This window comes from Rhineura floridana, chromosome 14 (genome assembly GCF_030035675.1).
Source record: "Rhineura floridana isolate rRhiFlo1 chromosome 14, rRhiFlo1.hap2, whole genome shotgun sequence".
In the NCBI taxonomy this organism is placed as follows: domain Eukaryota; kingdom Metazoa; phylum Chordata; class Lepidosauria; order Squamata; family Rhineuridae; genus Rhineura; species Rhineura floridana.
The window spans coordinates 19,168,812-19,186,814 of record NC_084493.1 but is presented as its reverse complement, the minus strand read 5'-3'; the positions used below and the strand labels follow the sequence as shown (position 1 = coordinate 19,186,814).

Here is an 18,003-nt window from a genome sequence, read left to right as displayed (position 1 = left end):
TAAAGCAGAGCTATCTGTAATTGATTGGGCACTGCTCAGAGTAGGCAATGGAAAAAGCCTATGTGCGTATAGAACCGAGACTTTATGATCTTATACTTTGTGTGTGTGCTTCTTCATTTCATTTCATCTATAAAAACATTTGTATACTGCTATTCATAAAAAACCAGAGCAATTTGCAACCATACGTATCTGCAATAAAACCATTTAAAAATATTAAAATCAGAGATCAGCAACTAGCTATTGCAGAAAGATATTTTTATTCTTAATTTCCTGCATAAGCCTGGCAGCATAGAAAACCTTTCAGCAGAGGTTTAAAGGTTAAAACAGAGGGCGCCTGCTGAACCTCTACTGGCAGAGCAATAGAGGGTAAGGTGTTCCACATCCAATGGGAGCTCCTTGAGAGAAGCAGAACAATCCCACCCACCTTCATGCAGGACTGGGGTGGGGTTGGATTAGGCAGAGTTGTCCCTCTGCCCAGCACTCCTGGCTGAGCCAGCCTCCTGCTGGCTGCTGAATGTGTAGTGGGAGTGACACCAGTGGGCTGCCTGCTGGTGGCTAGAAATGGACGAGCCTTTCAAATTCGGCTTCTCTCTGTGTTTCATTTTTCTCTTAAATTCAGTTATCCACATTGCTGCACCATTTTGCGTTTTTATTCTTTTTCCCCATGAAAATTAATCAGCATTTTAGTGCACATTTCTCCCATTGAAACACATTTTTGCAATTTCCCCTAACATAATTCATTTTTGTATGTTATTTTCACAAATAGATGCACTTTTAGTGCACATGTTGTTCCCCTAATACATCCATTTTTGTACATATTGCTTGGAGAGCTGTGTTGTAAAATTCAGGGAAGTGAAGGGTAGCTTTTGCATATTATTGTTATTATTTATTAATTTTTTTATCCCACCCTTCCTCTCAGAAGGAGCCCAGGGCAGCAAACAAGAGACAAAACTAAAAAAAGTCTAAAAACAAAACATCTTTAAAAGTTCATGTATTACTGGTTTGAGAAGTGTGAATTCAGTAGTTTCTCATTAAATTACAAACAAAATTGAATTTCTCCCCCATCCCTGAAACGGGCCTTTCCAAGGGTAGGGCGGAGGTGGAACTGAGCTGGTTCAGGATCTACTGGATCCTGTAGAAACCCTGTAGAAAATGGGGTCAGTATAGTCCAAAGGCTATTACAGCAGTGGTTCCGGAACATTTTTTCTCCCACAGACCACTTGCAAATTGTTGAGGGTCTTAGTAGACCACTTAATGGTTTTTCTGCCTGTTGTAGAAATTGTAATGTGCTGTGTTAGATGCTGTGTGGTTTTTAATTGCATTTTTATAGACACATTAAGACATGTCAGACTGAATGAAGCTGGGCTGCAGACCAGTCTGGGTACCCCTATTCTAAAGAAAGCCACAGATTCAGGGACAGACCCATTTAGGGCAAGGGTGGAGAACCTTTGGCCCTCCAAATGTTGCTGAACTACATAGGAACATAGGAAGCTGCCTTATAAAGAGTCAGAACATTGATCCATCTAGTTCAGTATTGTCTACATCGACTGCCAGTGGCTCTCCAGGGTTTCAGACAGAATTCTCTCCTACCCCTACCTGGAGATGCTGGGAATTGAACTTGGGACCTTCTGCATGCAAGGCAGATGCTCTACCACTGAGTTATGGTTCTTTCCCTATTCTGTAAGACAGTCAAAAATCACTCAACTACAACTTCCATCAGCCCCAGCAAACATGGCCAATGGCCAGGAAGATGGGAATTGTAGTTCAGCAACATGTGGAGGCCAAAGATTCCTCAACCTGCTTTAAGGGCATCACTTTTGGCAGGCAGAAAGTCTCTGGTTGAACTGCTCTTCTATAAGAAGTGGAGAACTCAGTTCCAAATTTAGTGGATATGGCTCTGAACAAGGGAAAGGATTTGTATGCATTTACACAATGACCATGCTCTGCCTCCACATTCGGAGGCAGTCTGCTTCTGGATACCAGTTGCTGGAAACTGCAGGAGGGGAGAGTGCTCTTGTGCTCAGGTCCTGCTTGAGAGTTTTCCATTGGGGAATCTGGTTGGCCATTATGGGAACAGGACAGTGGACTAGATGAGCCATTGGCCTGATCCAACAGGCAGTTAAGTACTTAAATCATCTCAAACTCTAGCCGCTACAACAACTGACCTTCTAGAGTTTAACTTTAAACATCAAGTTGTCCATTATGTTTCCAAAGAGGGCTTCATTGCACCATTTTTATTTGATTATTTAGATTATTTTACTTAAATGCAGTCTGAACCACAAAAGAGGAGACACACGCTCCCACAAATGTGCACACACTGCAGAAAGCGAGCACATTAAGAATGTTAATATCAATTATTAAAGCTGTCATCACATCTAAACTGGCAGGAACATAACCTACATAATTGGAACCAGCAGGAAGTGGGTGTGAAGGAAAAAATGACTATGGATGAGTACCAGAGGCTCTCCGGCGTGTTATCTTGGCTTGCTTTTCTGAAAACAAGCCCCCTGCCCCACTTTCACTTTTCCTGAAAATTGAATTATCCTGGGGAGGAAGTAAAAGAACATTTGTAAACTACAGGTTTAAACACACACAACTCTCCTTGCTACTTTATTTCTATGCCAGGAAAAGCCAATCAGATTTCTTCGATTTATTTAGTGTATCAAACTTGTACCTTGCCTTTCTGTGCTAGGCAATTAACACAATTATATCTCAATACAATATAAAGAAATGGTCACAAAGAAAGGGTGGAAGAAGTTGCTCTGGACCAAAGTATTTGCCCAACACTTTTTATGGAGGTAGTAGAAAGGGGGTAATCAATTGAAGGTATCATTTTTAGGGTGGGGAAGAGTGAAATCTATGATTTTTAGTTCAGGGCACGGGAAGGGGAAACTTATTGTTTATTATTATTATTTATTAAACAATAATATTGTTTAATATTAATAATCCCAGGCTATAGTCTGACGGCACATAAGGCCCGCTCCCTGCTGAAGCTAAGCAGGGTCAGGTCTGGTCAGTGCCTGGATGGGAGACCGCTTGGGAACCAGATGTATGCCACCTTGGGTTTCTATCATGAAAAGAAAGGCAGGGTATAAATGTAATAAATAAATAAATAAATAAATAAATAAATAAAACTTGTTAGTTGCTTCTTACCCAAAGTTCTCCAAGCAACTGACAACATATTAAAAACTTAAATATAAATATGTAATACCATAAAAGCAGAACAAATGATTCCCATAACAGCCACAGGAAGCTTTGTCGGCCCATCAATCACAAAACAATGTCATCTCAATCTATCAATTGCCTGGGGAGGGGGGGAAAGATAAGTTTTTAACTGGCACCAAAAAGATGTCAACAAAGGCCTTGCTAGGGAGAACATTCCACGCACTTACCATTATAATCTGAGGCAGCATAGGGGTATCCATTTCAGTGGAGGCTGGTCCATTGGGGCTAGTGGGGCACTGCCCCACCAACTTCAGTCTGCCCTTATCTGCCAGCTAGCACCTGCCTTCTGAGTTAGAACCAGTTGAGGGGATGACACTGCTTATCAGCTTCCTCCTCCAGTGTTGCCCTTGTAGAACTCTGCAGGCAGGAGGATGGGGACAAAACTAGAATAAGTTGACTCTGCAGGCGGAAGGGAGGGAGACCAACAGTAGGCAGAGGCAGAGCCAATGACAGGTAGAACCACTCCTTGACTGGTTGTAAGCAAGAAGGTAGGCAGGTGGGAGCAGACTGAGGTTGGTGGGGCAGTGCCCCATTTGCCCTTATTGGTCAGCCTCTACAAGGAATAATGCTACACCAGCCACCTTGTTGTATCAGGGAATTATAACAAAATTTGGGGGTTGCCTCCATAGACTTTCAGCATTTTGTAGGAGGGATTCAGTTGCATACTGGAAATTACAATTTGCACAATTAAAGTGGATCAAAGCATTCTGGTGCAACAAATCCATTATTTTAAGTTGACATTTTTCAGTTAGGAGAAAGGGAAGCGCACTAAAAATTGTGGGATAAATGACTGATTGAGGGGAAGATGGGTACACCTCCACACAAGCAAGTCAGGATGAATGCTCGTTGTTATATAATCTGCCCACAAACAATTCAGAATGAATGCTCAATAAAGAGCAGACATTGTCTAACCTCTGCGTAAGCTTTGTGCACATATGCCAATCTCTTGGATTCTATGGGGCTAATTTATAAGTGAATAATGCAAACACAATTACAATTTTGTAAAGATTTGGAAGTTTAAATCAGGTAGCAAAGCTAGCAACAGCAATACAACATATCCCAAGAGAATATAATAATCTTCAGAACATAAGAACCCCCAAAGTTGCATTCGTGCAACAAGGTGCCAGTGCAGCAGTTGCTTGCATGGAGAAAAATCCAAGATAAGAAGATCAGGAGTTCCCATGGTCAAAAGCCTTAAAGCCCTAAATAAAAAACAAAATAGATACAAATACATAAAGCCACTGAAAGGAGTTTACTCTTCCATTCACTCCTAAGCATATAAATTAAAACCCCATCACCTAATTCAAGGTGACAAGGGCCTTATTATTGCTCCATGCCATTAACAGCTGCTTTCCTCTCCAGCTCTCTCTCTTGTTCGGCACTAGAACTCACAAGTACAGCCCCTTCCTAAAGGTTTCCCCGCCCACTGGGCTGGGCCAAACCAATAATCTATAGGGGTTACACAAGCAAATCAGGATGAAAGCTCAACAAACAAGTCCTCTGGAGTGGAACAGTGTCTCATCCCCAAAAGAGGCTCAAACACTCTCCCAAGCATTGTGATGGACAAATGGTGCTAGAAGTGAAGGGGAATATAAAATTGAACAGAGGAAATAACAGAGTGAGATAACCAAATTAATATAGTGCTTTCAAGTGTTCAAAGGGTGTCACATGTAGTATCTAGCTGTAATACCATATAAGGAAGGGGTTCTCAAACTATGATCCGCCAGCCACCAGTGGTCCACAAGCTTCATTCAGGTGGTCCATGATGTGTCTGTGGATTTCTGGTTGAACACAAGAGATGGCACACCCAGGAGATGGCTCCTGCTGGGAGGAAGGGCGGGATATAAATCAAATAATAAATAAATAAATAAATAAAAATATTCATATTGATTTTCAAATGTATTTTGATTGCTTCTCTCGTTTCTTATATTGTATTTTATTGCATCACAATGTGAATTCTATGGAATGCAATAAAATTCAATATATAAGAAATAAAACAAGCAATAACAAGACAATTAAAATCATACAGCATCCAGCACATTACAATTGCTACAACAGACAGAAAAATAATTAAGTGGTTCACCAAGACTCTCAGCAATTTTGTTTCGTTATATATAATAATAATAAAGTTACATACATAGAAACACATGTGAATAAAAATTAATAATTGATCAAAAGATAAACAAGTGTCTGGTACATGTAATCACTGAAGCCAGATACAGCACAACCGGTCCTGGCACTTGGTACAGCAAGAAAAGTAGAGCACTCCTAACTTTTATCCACTCTGAATCATATCAATCCAAAAGACAGATTGTGGTCCTTGGGGTTTACTACTGCATTGGTCACTGTTGGCAAACGTCAGAAGTGGCCACCGAGTCCCCACAAAAGTGGTTTTCTCCAGTGTTCCCCTACTGAGATGACTATGATTTGTCAGCCACTCCCTAAGAGCAAACTGACACCCCTTTCATCACAAACCATCAAGTGTGAAAGTTGAACTAGAACACCATTGCTGTGCTATTTCTTGTTTAGCTGCTGCCAGTAGGAAAAAGATCAGCTCTTTATAAAATAGATCTTGCATTTCTCTTGGTACTATGGACAGGAGGGCCAGTTCTGGGTTTGGTGTTCTGATATGAACAACAGCTGAAATTCCTTGGAACACCCTGGTGACCCTCAGCAATTTTCAAGAGATCTGCTGTTAAGGCAAGTCAGCATAATTTCTGACCATATTGCAGATGGGGGGATTGCAGCTCAGAGGGAGTGAGTTGCTTAAGGCCACCTATTGAGTTCATGACACAATTTGAAGCGAGGACTTCCTGATTTTGTAGCTCTCTTAATCATGCCATATCTGCAACTTAAAAGGAGCTAACAGTAAAAACCTATTTAAAAAACAGCAGTAGAAAAGCTGTTGTTTGACAGGTCAAGGACCCATTAAACAAGCTCTTCATGTGCTGATGAAAGGTCCACAGAAAAGGAGCTATAGAAAGATTCCCTGAACCTGGTCACAGACACTTAAAGGCTCTACCAAAGATCTTTAAAAGCCATCGGCAGATTTTGACAAGCTATATTAAAGGCACACCAGCTGAGTCAGAAACAAAGTGGCAGCCATCCCATTTAGGTACAGGCAGCACATGAATAGAGCTGCTCCTGACATGCCCTTGTTTTTCCTAATGCAGGAACAGCCTCTGCTATTATGCTAGAATCTGTTTATTAAATTAACAAAAAAGAAGAGCAACAACGTTGCAGGCATCAAGGTAAGGTTGGAATGATGTGCTTAATAACATCTTTCAGATCTTGTTAGGGCAACTTGAGTAGTGGAGAGTGACAGTAAGTGCACCTGATACGAATTTAGGTCCTGGTAGACGGTGTAAACGCAACATTAGGTGCATGTAGATGAAGGAGGAGGCCTCCAATTCACAGCGGCTGCCTGTCTGCTGTGGGTACTTGCTTCGACAGACAAGCTGAATCCTCTAATATCCTTTGGTACAAATCAGGAAAGCAAAGCAAAGCAAAAGTGGCACTCTTTATAGGCCTGACCAGTTAGCATCAGCTTCTGCAGTGTGAGCCCTGCAGGCTCAAATGGGAGGGCAGAACTACAATCTATTAATCCAAGTGAGACATACAAGGACAGATGAGTGAATCTGTCCATGTCAGTTTCTCTCAATTTCTCATTTTCCAATCTGCAGCAATTTTATTATTATTATTATTACAAATCCTTATGAAAAATTGTTAGCATTTTAGTACAAATTTCTCCTAATGAAACATACCTTTGTATGCGGTTTTAACTAATACACACATTTTTGCAACATATTTTCCCCAATATATGCCTTTTTGTATACAGGAGCTCTCCAGGGTTTTAGGCACAGTTCACTCCCAACCCTACCTGGGGATGCCAAGGACTGAACTTAGGGGCTTCTGCATGCAAAGCAGATGCTCTACCACAGAGCATCACAATACGTATTTGGGGACTCAAGACCTTGGGTCCTAGCAGAGTATCTGAAAAAAATGAAGTTAAAGCCACAGGAACTGCATATCTTTATTATATTGTATATATAAGGGATAGTCTCAATAGAAGTGGCTATTTTCCATAGAACAAGATCCTCCCTACCCCAAAGATATGCAGTTCCTTTGGTTTTTTCTTTATTTCCCCCCCAGACACTCTGTCAGGACCAAAGGTCTTGAGTCCTCAAATTGACCTGAGTTTCTCTAGAAGACAAAATGTGGCCATTTCTTTTCGGTTTGGCTCCTCCATATGAAGACAGTTGCAGGGCAGTCTGATAAAAGTGAGTCAACACAGCCATAGTGAATGAATAAATAGCCTGGACTGCTGGGCTGTGGGTAAGATACTGGTAATTATTACTTTATGCTGAGAAGAGGGATGTGACCTCTTTGGTATCTCACTATCAAGGGCCAGTGATACTGTGCTCCAGAGCCCAGAAGGCTTCAGCACAAGCTTAAGTGGGTAACTAATTGCATCACCTGGGATTTGAGGCACTTTGATATGCCTGAGCTGCAAGTCTGCCTCCAGAGCATACAGCAGGTATTTGGGTGGCCAAGCCTTGCAACAAAATGTATTAAAAGTCCAAAGCAGAGGTTAGGTTTGAAATTCAGGGCTGTTTTAAAACACAAACACAAACAAACTCCACATCCTTCTTTGTATTAATTTACAAAGCCCTGAACAACTTAAGGCCAGGGTACCTTAGGGACCATCTGAACTAGGGTTGCCAGGCCTGGCCTCCAAGAGGTCTTCTGTATCTTTAAAAGTTGTGCAGGGGGGAGGGAGAATTCCACCTTGTGGTTTTTCCCATTACAGTGTTGCAAGAACACCTGCACTTGGCTGACTTTCTCTTCTCCTTAAGGTACAGGATCAGTCTCAGGCCCTGAACCTGGCAACCCTAATATGAACCCTTATATCGCAGCTCGATCACTGAGATCGTCTGCTGGGATATCATTGGTCATTCCCCGAATTAGTGAGGCTTATCTGACAACAAGTTCCAGCTTTGGAAAAATGGCGGGGTATAAATAAAGATAATAATAATAATAATAATAACAACAAGAAATCAAATCTTTGATGTCATTGGCCCAGTCCTGTGGAATGCTCTGCCAATAAAGATTCAGCAGACACCTTCTATTCTGATTTTTAAAAGCCTGCTGAAAACTTTCTAATGTTACCAGGCTTATGCAGGCAACCAAGACAGTGTCTTTCTCCAGTAGTCAGTTGATTGATTTCTTTTTTTTTTCTTCTCTAAATTTTTATTTTTAAAACAACAACAAAACATTACAACTTTTCCTAAATACCAAAGAAAACCCAAATAGTTAACAAAATAAGAACAAAACTTGTAAAAATACAGATACGTAGCTCAGGCGGGTTTACAGCTTGTGATAACTTAAAATCTGTCAATAGACCTTGAAGGTATGTCTAAGGAGAACACAGTGAGCCTGCCCACTTGAAGGAGAACTATAGTCCATCTTCCCACCGAAGAAAACCAATAGAAAGATCAAGCTATTCTGATGGTTTCATAATATGATGGAGGATAATATGATGGGACTTGTGGTACACACAATAAAGGGATACCAAACATCATAAAGATTTCTTGGATTTTAGTTGATTGATTTCTGATTTTAAAATTTTATATGGCTTTGTTCTGTGTTTGCATGTGTTGTAAATAGGGTTGCCAGATCTCCGGTTTTCTGCTGGAGTCTCCGGCAAAAGGGGGCCGACTCCGGCCTCCGGCCATAGGTTCTTTTAAGACGTCAATCTCCGGCTTTTGAGCATTCCCCCCAGCCACGCATGCATGATTGACGTATGTGGCTGGCTGCCTTCCCACCCTTTCTCATTGAGGCGGGGACTGTGGCTGGAGAGAGAGGAGGGGAACTTGAGGCGTTGCCAGGCAGCAGCGAGTAGAGCATCTCGTCGAATCTGGTGTGGGGTAAGAAGGCCTCTCGGTCGCAGGAGCCTTGCACAGCCCTTGGTAGGCCAGAGAGGCCTTGCACAGCCCTTGGTAGCCCAGAGGGGCCTTGCACAGCCCTTGGTAGCCCAGAGAGGCCTTGCACAGCCCTTGGTAGCCCAGAGAGGCCTTGCACAGCCCTTGGTAGCCCAGAGAGGCCTTGCACAGCCCTTGGTAGCCCAGAGAGGCCATGCACAGCCCTTTGTAGCCAGAGAGGCCTTGCACAGCCCTTGGTAGCCCAGAGAGGCCTTGCACAGCCCTTCATAGCTCCGGCCCAACCACTTCACCCCTCCTGCCATGGGTGCCACTGGGCGGCGGCAGCCGTGATGGGGCTCACCAGTCTCTGGCTGGGGGGGCCCATCACGGCCGCTGCTGCCCAGCGGCACCCATAGCATGACGGGTGAAGCAGCCGGCCATCCTTTCTGGAGCAGGGGAACCGGCTCCGGGGCTAAGAAGGAGCCGGCCCTAGCCAGCCTCCACACCTGCTGAGGCTGGCAGGCCGCTTGGACACCGTCTCCTAGTAACCGCAACTGTAGGCAGCTGACACAGAACAGAAAAGGCACTTTGCGTATCCTCTGCACTCAAAATGTCAAGATTTGTCTCTACGTGAACTCAATGTCTGTGCCAAAGAAATACAAATTCTGTGGTGCAATATAAATGTTGCAAATTAAATAAAACGACATATGTTTGGTTATTTAGCATACATAATTCTGCATACATAATTCTCCTTCTGTGATCCAGGTTCTTTATTAATTAAAACATGACTAGAAGAAGAAAAAGATAGGATGGGTTCATAGATTGTAGATTGGTACATATGAAAGAAGCCACAGACCTTTTGAATGAACGTGGATCTATTCTACCCAGATTATACAGGAGGGTGTCACCCACACTACTGCTGGATGTAGGCTCAGTGGCCCAAAGCAAGGGTGGAGAACCTGTAGCCCTCCAGATAGTGCTGGACTCTAATTCCCATCAGTTCCAGCCCGTATAGCCAACTCCTGGAGGGCCGCAGGTTCCCCATCCCCTGGTCCAAAGCCTGCAGCCTTTAACTTTTGATATGAGTGTTGACTTCCACATGTTAAGCTGCACATCTGTCTGCTAAGGCAGTTGTCTAAATTCCAGTATTGCATACCGCTTTTTGTGCAATGATTTTTTTTAACCCTGCATGAGTAGCATGCAAAAAGCTAATTCAACCTGGGAATATGCACAGTGCTGGCATTCATAGAACAGTCTCAGCATGCGGTAGCTGCACTGCAGTAGGAAGCTGACCCTATCTCAAAACTGTGGTTGTCAAATACCAAGGGGTGTGTTTAAACAGAAAATAATGCAATTGTCCTGACAAAAAATGACCAAGAACAATCCTGGCACCAGAAAAGTAGACATATACAGGATTTCACTGTTAAAATGTTAGATCATCATCACCATCATAATCTCAACAGGAGTTTCCTTAATTGAAATGTTGTTGTTATGTGCCTTCAGGTCGATTATAACTTATGGCGACCCTATGAATCAGTGACTTCCAAGAGCATCTGTCATGAACCACCCTGTTCAGATCTTGTAAGGTCAGTCTGTGGCTTCCTTTATGGAATCAATCCATCTCTTGTTTGGCCTTCCTCTTTTTCTATTCCCTTCTGTTTTTCGCAACATTATTGTCTTTTCTAGTGAATCATGTCTTCTCATGATGTGTCCGAAGTATGATAACCTCAGTTTCATCATTTTAGCTTCTAGTGTTAGTTCTGGTTTAATTTGTTCTGACACCCAATTATTTGTCTGTTTTGCCTAGAAGGCCCTCCCTTGTCCTTAACATGGCTGCAACCTCAGGGAGAGGGCTGCATAACCTCAGAGAGGGGCTGAAGAACCTCAGGGAGAGGGCTGCATAACCTCAGAGAGGGGCTGAAGAACCTCAGGGAGAGGGCTGAAGAACCTCAGAGGGGGGGGCAGAGAGAGCAATGGGCTGCATAACCTCAGAGAGAGGGGGGGTTGCTGTGGGCTGAACAATTCTCAGCACTGATGTGCCTGTCACTCCACCTTTATCTTGCTGTAGATAGCCGGGAAGAGGTCCAGAACATCCAAGAAGCACGCACAGCAGGATCTTGGTAGGCATGACTTTATGGAATCATATGGCTTCCTTTATGGAATCAATCCATGTCTTGTTTGGCCTTCCTATTTTCTACTCCCTGCTATTTTCCCAAGCATTATAAAATATTATTTTTATTTTGTATAATCTTTTATAAGACGTTTCATCTTGATGCAATTAAAAACCATTCAATTGCTTCAGCAGGCAAAAAAGTCATTAAGTGGTCTGCCAAGACTCTCAGTAATGTTCAAGTAGTGGTGGTGATGAGTTTGCAAATCCCTGGTCTATCACCTTGCTGTCTGGTTGTGAGCTTACAGGATGCATTTGACTGGCCAGGTTTGGATGCTAGGTTTGAAGAACATAAGGACAGCCCTGCTGGATCAGCCAAAGGCCCATTTAGTCCAGCGTCTTGTTTGCACAGTGACCACCTAGATGCCTGTGGGAAGCCCACAAGCAGGAACCCAGTGCAGCAGCGCTGTCCCCACTTGTGATTCCCAGCAAATGTTACACAGAGCCATATAGCTTATGATATGAAGGGCCTTTACTCTGATCCAACAGGGCTCCTCCAGCAGCATTGTGGCATACTTGTGTGCAGGGCTGGATTACCCACTAGGCCCCTGCATTAGTGCCTATGAAACTCCTACAGGCCTACAAGAAAGTTTGGTTTCTACAAAATAAGTTAATTAATGCAAATTATTGTCTGATGTAGCAGTTTACTCAGCCTTGACCCAATGAACAACAAACATATGTCTTAAGTAAATGTAGATTAAAAACTCACTTTGCAGCTGTTGTTGTTAGCAAAATCAAAGATCACAATAGAGGAGCACAAGCCAAGATAGCCATGAAGCATTCTCAGTACATGATCTCTTCTCGGTTATCCCAGAGTGCAGGACACAAAATAATGGGCTCAAGTTACAGCAACGTAGGAGACCCCTGTTCTCACAGAGCTACAGTTTGCCATAGTGATTCAACAGACAGCCTCTCTTCCCAGAGATTTCTGTGATTGTAGCTCTGTTAGGGCAACAGGAGTCCTCTAACAGCTTTCAGCGCCCTTTGCAAACTACACTTTCCAGGATTTGTTGAGGGAAGCCATGGCTGTTTAAAGTGGAATAATAGTGGATTAAATGTCTGGTGTGAATGTGGCCTGAGTCTTAGCAAGTGGAGGAAAGCTGAATGATGCAGAGGAAGCCAAGGTTGGTTGATTCAGTCCCTACTTCCAGATAACATCTTTCACCGTTCTCTTAAAATTTCCTCTTGGGCACCTCTGCAGTGCCCAAGACGGCAAGAACCCTCCATGGGCCAGGAAAGACTGAGACACTTCTTTTCTGAAGGCATCAGAACTGCACCTCCCAAGAAATGTCCCTAATGTCCTAGTAAGAGTTCTACCCACAAGTTGAAGGGTTACGCTGGCCCTTTGGTCTGTGTTGCTGTGGTTGAATTCGGGTAATAAATGTTACACTGTAGTACTGCTATGGCACCCATAACATGGAAAGCACACTTTGAACTTGGCCTGTTAGCAAATCAGCAACCAATGCAGATGTCAACGCAATACCATACCAACCACAACAAGATTCCTATGAGTAAGGCAGACAACTCAGCATCCCACAACTAGTCAGGATTCATAACCAAAAACCAAAACTAAAAAAATCCTGGCAACCTGACAGTTAATGTAGAATGCTGCAGCACGATTTCTGACATGAGTGAGATCCTATCAGCACATGATACCTCTGCTCTGAAATCTTGTTGTGGTTGGTATGGTATTGCATTTAGGAAAGCATAGCATAGCATAGTCTATTAATAGTTTATTAATTGCAGGGCCATAGGAAAGCATCACTGTCTTGTTTTTTCATTTTCTGTTTGCATTTCATGTACCTTTGACCCTCCTCCCTTACATCCATAGAAGCAACAACAGTGGTTCCATGTGGTCAGCTCAGCCCCCTAAAACCCATTGATGATGTGCCTTGTTGGTTGGATGATGGTTTGTTTCTTGCCCAATAGTGGCAAAAGAGAATTCACATACTGGGAAGTGTGGCTGCAACTGTTGTTCCCAAGCTGCTGCCTGTGAAGGTAGACCAAACTATGTGTGTTTTCTCTCTGTCAATTATTACTCACTGGAATTGGATTGGCTGTCAAAGTGAGTTTATAGCACCCCACAGGGTAGACAGAAAGGGTAGAGAATCTTCTTTCTCTTACTCATTTCTCAGACCACTTTCTGAAGTGAAGGGTCAAATCTGTAAAGAAGTTTGGAGCAGCCACGTTAAAAGATAAGGGCAGGGCATTCCATGCAGGGGGTTGCCAACCCTGCATGGATATGGATGTCTTTGCAGAGGATCCCTAGTCAAGCTTTACTAACAGCACAATCCAAACTATATCTACTCAGAAGTAAGTCCTGTTGAGTTCTATGGGGCTTAGTTCCTTAATAAGCATCTTTACAGTTGCTGCCTTCAGGGGCATCCATCTGTGCTCCCATCTAACATCTCTGCAACACTAAGCTCCTTTCTTCCAATAATGGCCTGGCCTGAGGGCACGTAAACCCTTCTTGCCAGAAGCAAGTAAGCTAGATTAAATGTTCCCTAAAGGCATTGAACTGTGACCTGGCAGACCAGGGTTTGAATCCCCACACAGCCACGAAGCTCACTGGTGACCTTGGGCCAGTCACTGCCTCTCAGACTCAGAGGAAGGCAATAGTAAACCACCTCTGTCTAAATACTGCTTACCATGAAGACCCTATCTGTGATCAACTTGAAGGCAGTCCATTTCCATTTTGCATCACCCTAAGCTTGTGAGAAAGAATGACCTTGTCACTTCAGATGGACCTAGGAACACCCTATTTTAGGTAAGATTTCTATTTTAATCTCCAGAGAATTTTTTTTGAATGGTATGCTCCAAGCAACTTTGGTTGATACAATGTATCATGTTTAATGATGTCACTAGGGCCCGCCCCATGATGTCACTAGGGCCGCCCCATGACATCACTAGGGCCGCCCCGTGACATCACTAGGGCCCGCCCTGTGACGTCACTAGGGCCCACCCCCATTTTCTCAGGTTTTTGGATGGTTCCTACCTGGCAACCCTAGTTGTAAACCACTTTGGTTTTTTTAGAAAATGGAATGAAAATGAAATGGACTGCCTTCAAGTCAATCCCGATGTATGGCTACCCTATGAATAGAGTTTTCATGGTAAGCAGTATTCAGAGGGGGTTTACCATTGCCTCCCTCTGAGGCTAGTCCTCCCCAGCTGGCTAGGGCCTGCTCAGCTTGCCACAGCTGCACAAGCCAGCCCCTCCCTTGTCAGCAAATGCCAGCTGGGGGGCAACTGGGCTCATTGGGACTCTGCAGCTTGCCCACGGCTGCACAGGTGGCAGGGCATGTAACCCCTGAGCCACTAACTGTGGGGGTGATCTTTAGCTGGCCCTTTACACCCAAGAGACATGAGTGGAAATTTGAACTCACAGACTCTGGGCTCCCAGCTAGGCTCTCCTCCCCACATAGCAGTATATAAATATTTTTATAAATAAATACAAATAAACCAATTTGTGAGATCTGCCTGAAAAGTGGTATATAAACGCCTTCAATAAATAATAAATAAATAATAGTGGAGAATGGCTGCATGCGGATACCATGAGTGGTGGAGATAACACACACACGGATGCATGAAGCAACATGTGTGAAGCAACCTTAGGCTGAAGCTGGAATGAGATGGTAGAAATGGGACTTCCAGTTTTTTTTGCAGTATGTTCCCTCCACCCCCAAGACAGTAGTGGGCAACCTGCAGCCCTCAAGCTAATTTCAGAAACTTGCTAGACAGGAAGAAGGTGAGGTAGAGAGAGAGGGGGAGGGGGAGTGGCCCTGCTAGGGATGGGGGAGAAATTTAATTCAGTTCATATTTAAAAATGAACTGACCTAATGCTCACTTTCTGAAAAAGAAAATACATGAACCGAAACACAGCCTTACTTCAAAAGCTGCACTTTTCTGAATTTTGTAATGCAGCTCTCCAGCCAAGTAATGTGCACCAAAAATTCATATATTTGGGTAAAATGTATATAGAAATACATATATTAGTGAAAGTAACATACAAAAATACAGTAGTGAAAACTGATTTGCAAAAATGCGTATATTAGGCAAAAAGTGTATACAGTAATGGGTATAGTAGGAGAAATTTGCAGTAAAATGAATTTTCGTTAGGATTTAAAAAAAAATAATATATTGCAAACTGAAGTGGAAATATGGAGAGCTTAACTAAGACTGGAAAAATGAGAAACAGAGAGAAATGGACAGATTTGTAAAACCCTAGGACCTTCCCTCTCTTAGCCCTGCCCCCTCCCAACATCAGCATGCAGCCCCTGAGAGATTACCCTTGAGGAACTGTGGCCCCCAACAGAAAAAGGTTGACTACCCCTCTGCTTTCTTTTTCAGGGCTCTAGCAAGCCTGGAAAAAGAGCCTTGCAGTTCTGTTCAAGCCTGGCAGTGGGGAAGGAGATGTTTCAGAAAAGGGGCCATAGCTCAGTGGCAGAGCATCTAGGCAGAAGGTCCCAGGTTCAATCCCCAGGGAGGGCTTGGAGACATTTCTGCCTGAAACCCTGGAGCATCAGTCACTGCCAATCAGTGCAGACAATACTGAGCTAAATGGAATAATGGTCCAACGTGGTATAAGGCAGCTTTCCACGTTCCTAAAGGGAAAAAACGAGCCTTTTTCACACAGAGACCCACGAGGCCTTTGCCTAGTGTGCTAGAGCATTTTATAGGTATATAGCAGAGGGGGGGGGTTCTGGAGAGTGAAACATTCTCTTAAAGGAGGTATCAGGAGCAGCTGGTGGGGAGGGGCACTGCTGCAAAGCTGGCCTCCTGGCAGCGGTGTCACTCCCATATACTGGGATGGTAAGTGGACCGGGCAAAGTGACAATTAAGAATGGAAGGATCTGCCTATTCAGGTTCTCTCAGTTCTTCATTTTTCCAATTTTAAATTCAGTTCTCTACATTTCAGCAACTTTTTATTCATGTTTAAATCCTCATGAAACTTCACCAGCATTTTCGTGCAACTTTTTATAAGCACTTTTGGCTAATGTATACATTTTAGCAAGCCGTGTCTTAATATAATGCATTTTCGTATGTTCCTTAATATATACATTTTTGTGCACTCTTTCCCTCAATACAGGCATTGTTGTAAACATTGCATCGCAAAATACTGCATCGCAAAATTTGGGCAAACTTGCTCACAGCTGTTTCAGACATAGGAACACAGGAAGCTGTCTTGTATTGAGTCAGACTACTGAGCCATCTAGCTCAGTACTGGAGTGAGCATTTCGAAGGCTGGCTGTGTTTCAGTTCTCATGTTGTTTTGGAAAGTGCAAATTTGATAAATTCAGCATCAATTCTATTCTTTTTCTTTCCCTCCCCCTCCTCTCTCCTGTCCCTCTGTGTGCCCCCCCCTCTCTCCTCCTCCCCAGATTATCTCCCCCCCCCATGCAGGAATTACGCTTTTTAAAAAGCTCCCATTTGCAACACTGGAAACTTATCACTGTGTGGAAGGCCAGTATACAGGAGGGAAGAGTTAACAACAACAAAAACCACCCTCTCCATTGCTGTCCCAATGGAAGATTTTTAACAGACTCATTGATGAGGGGCGGAGCAAGATGGGGAGGCCATGGCCAATTTCCCCACTCCTAGCACAGGCAATTCTGAGCTAAATGGTCCAATGGTCTGAAACAGCATAAGGGGATGATGCTGAATCAGCAGCAGTGGTATGGAACACTTCTGAAAACAGTGAATATATGTACCAAATATTTCCTGGGAAAACTCTCTTCCCCCACTGAATTTGGCCTGAAAATAAAAATGGAATAGTATCTGGTGCAGCCCTATAAATCAATGAGTACCAACTCACTTAAGAATATGAAAGGAATACAATGCACATCTCAGAGGACAAAAGAGTTATTTTTTTCCATCCTTCCTCTCCATGCACACTTAAATTATACAAGTGGTTCCTTTGTGCCTAACTTCCACTGACCTCTCTCTCAGTCTCTCTCAACAATACAATATAATGAAAACAGTTATTTGACTGAATTCACTACCAGGGCTTTGAGATGTACCCAAGAAAGCTTAGCAGTGTGCTCTATTAAGCCTCTTCCATTTTCCCATCCCAGAGGTGTCTGGATGTAAGTGGAATGGAGCAGATGCGCAGATTCCTCAAGTCAGCAGAGCACTTTTGAAACCTTCAGAATGAGCAGGGCTATAGAAATGTAAGATATTATCACCATCACTCTTATCAATAGCTCAAAATCGGTCTCTCCACTTGTTTCCTTACGGTCCCTTTGCTGTCTTGCACTTTATACCTGAACCATTTTTGAATCGAGTGGGGCTGAGACTTTATCTTTCTGGGAGGTTAAGAAACCTCTTGGAGAAATGGAAGCAGTGACATACTTCAGAGTTAGTGAAGAAAATGGCTTTTATGAAGTCAAATAAAAAGTTCTTTCCATCAAAGCTGCCGCCGGAGTCCAAACAACTATCAGCTGTCTTTTAAGGAAGAAACATCTTTTTAAAAATTTAATTGCAGATTAAAAAACATAAACCATCTTAAGCGCGGGGCTAATACTGCATCAAATCAATACAGCAATTGTGCCAAGGCAATTGTCAGGGAGGCGGGTGGCTCTCAACACCTGGCAGACAAAAATAAGGCGACCGTCGAAGCAATAGGCTGCATGCATTGTGCATGGGGGAAACTGGGTTGAATGAGCACATTTTGTACTGTATGAGTGCCTG

The 18,003-nt window shown here is 43.3% G+C and overlaps 1 long non-coding RNA gene across 2 annotated transcripts in view; it reads right to left on the bottom strand.

Moving 5' to 3' along the window:
- Nucleotides 1–282: 282 nt before the first annotated feature.
- Nucleotides 283–18,003, bottom strand: part of LOC133369669 (uncharacterized) — a 36,862-nt gene continuing 19,141 nt past the window's right edge. For both annotated transcript variants that reach the window (XR_009758944.1, XR_009758943.1), the window contains exons 3-4: nt 4,916–5,046; nt 283–4,427 (exon numbers count right to left, since the gene is read on the bottom strand). This is a non-coding gene — a long non-coding RNA (uncharacterized LOC133369669). The remainder of the gene's footprint in view (nt 4,428–4,915; nt 5,047–18,003) is intronic.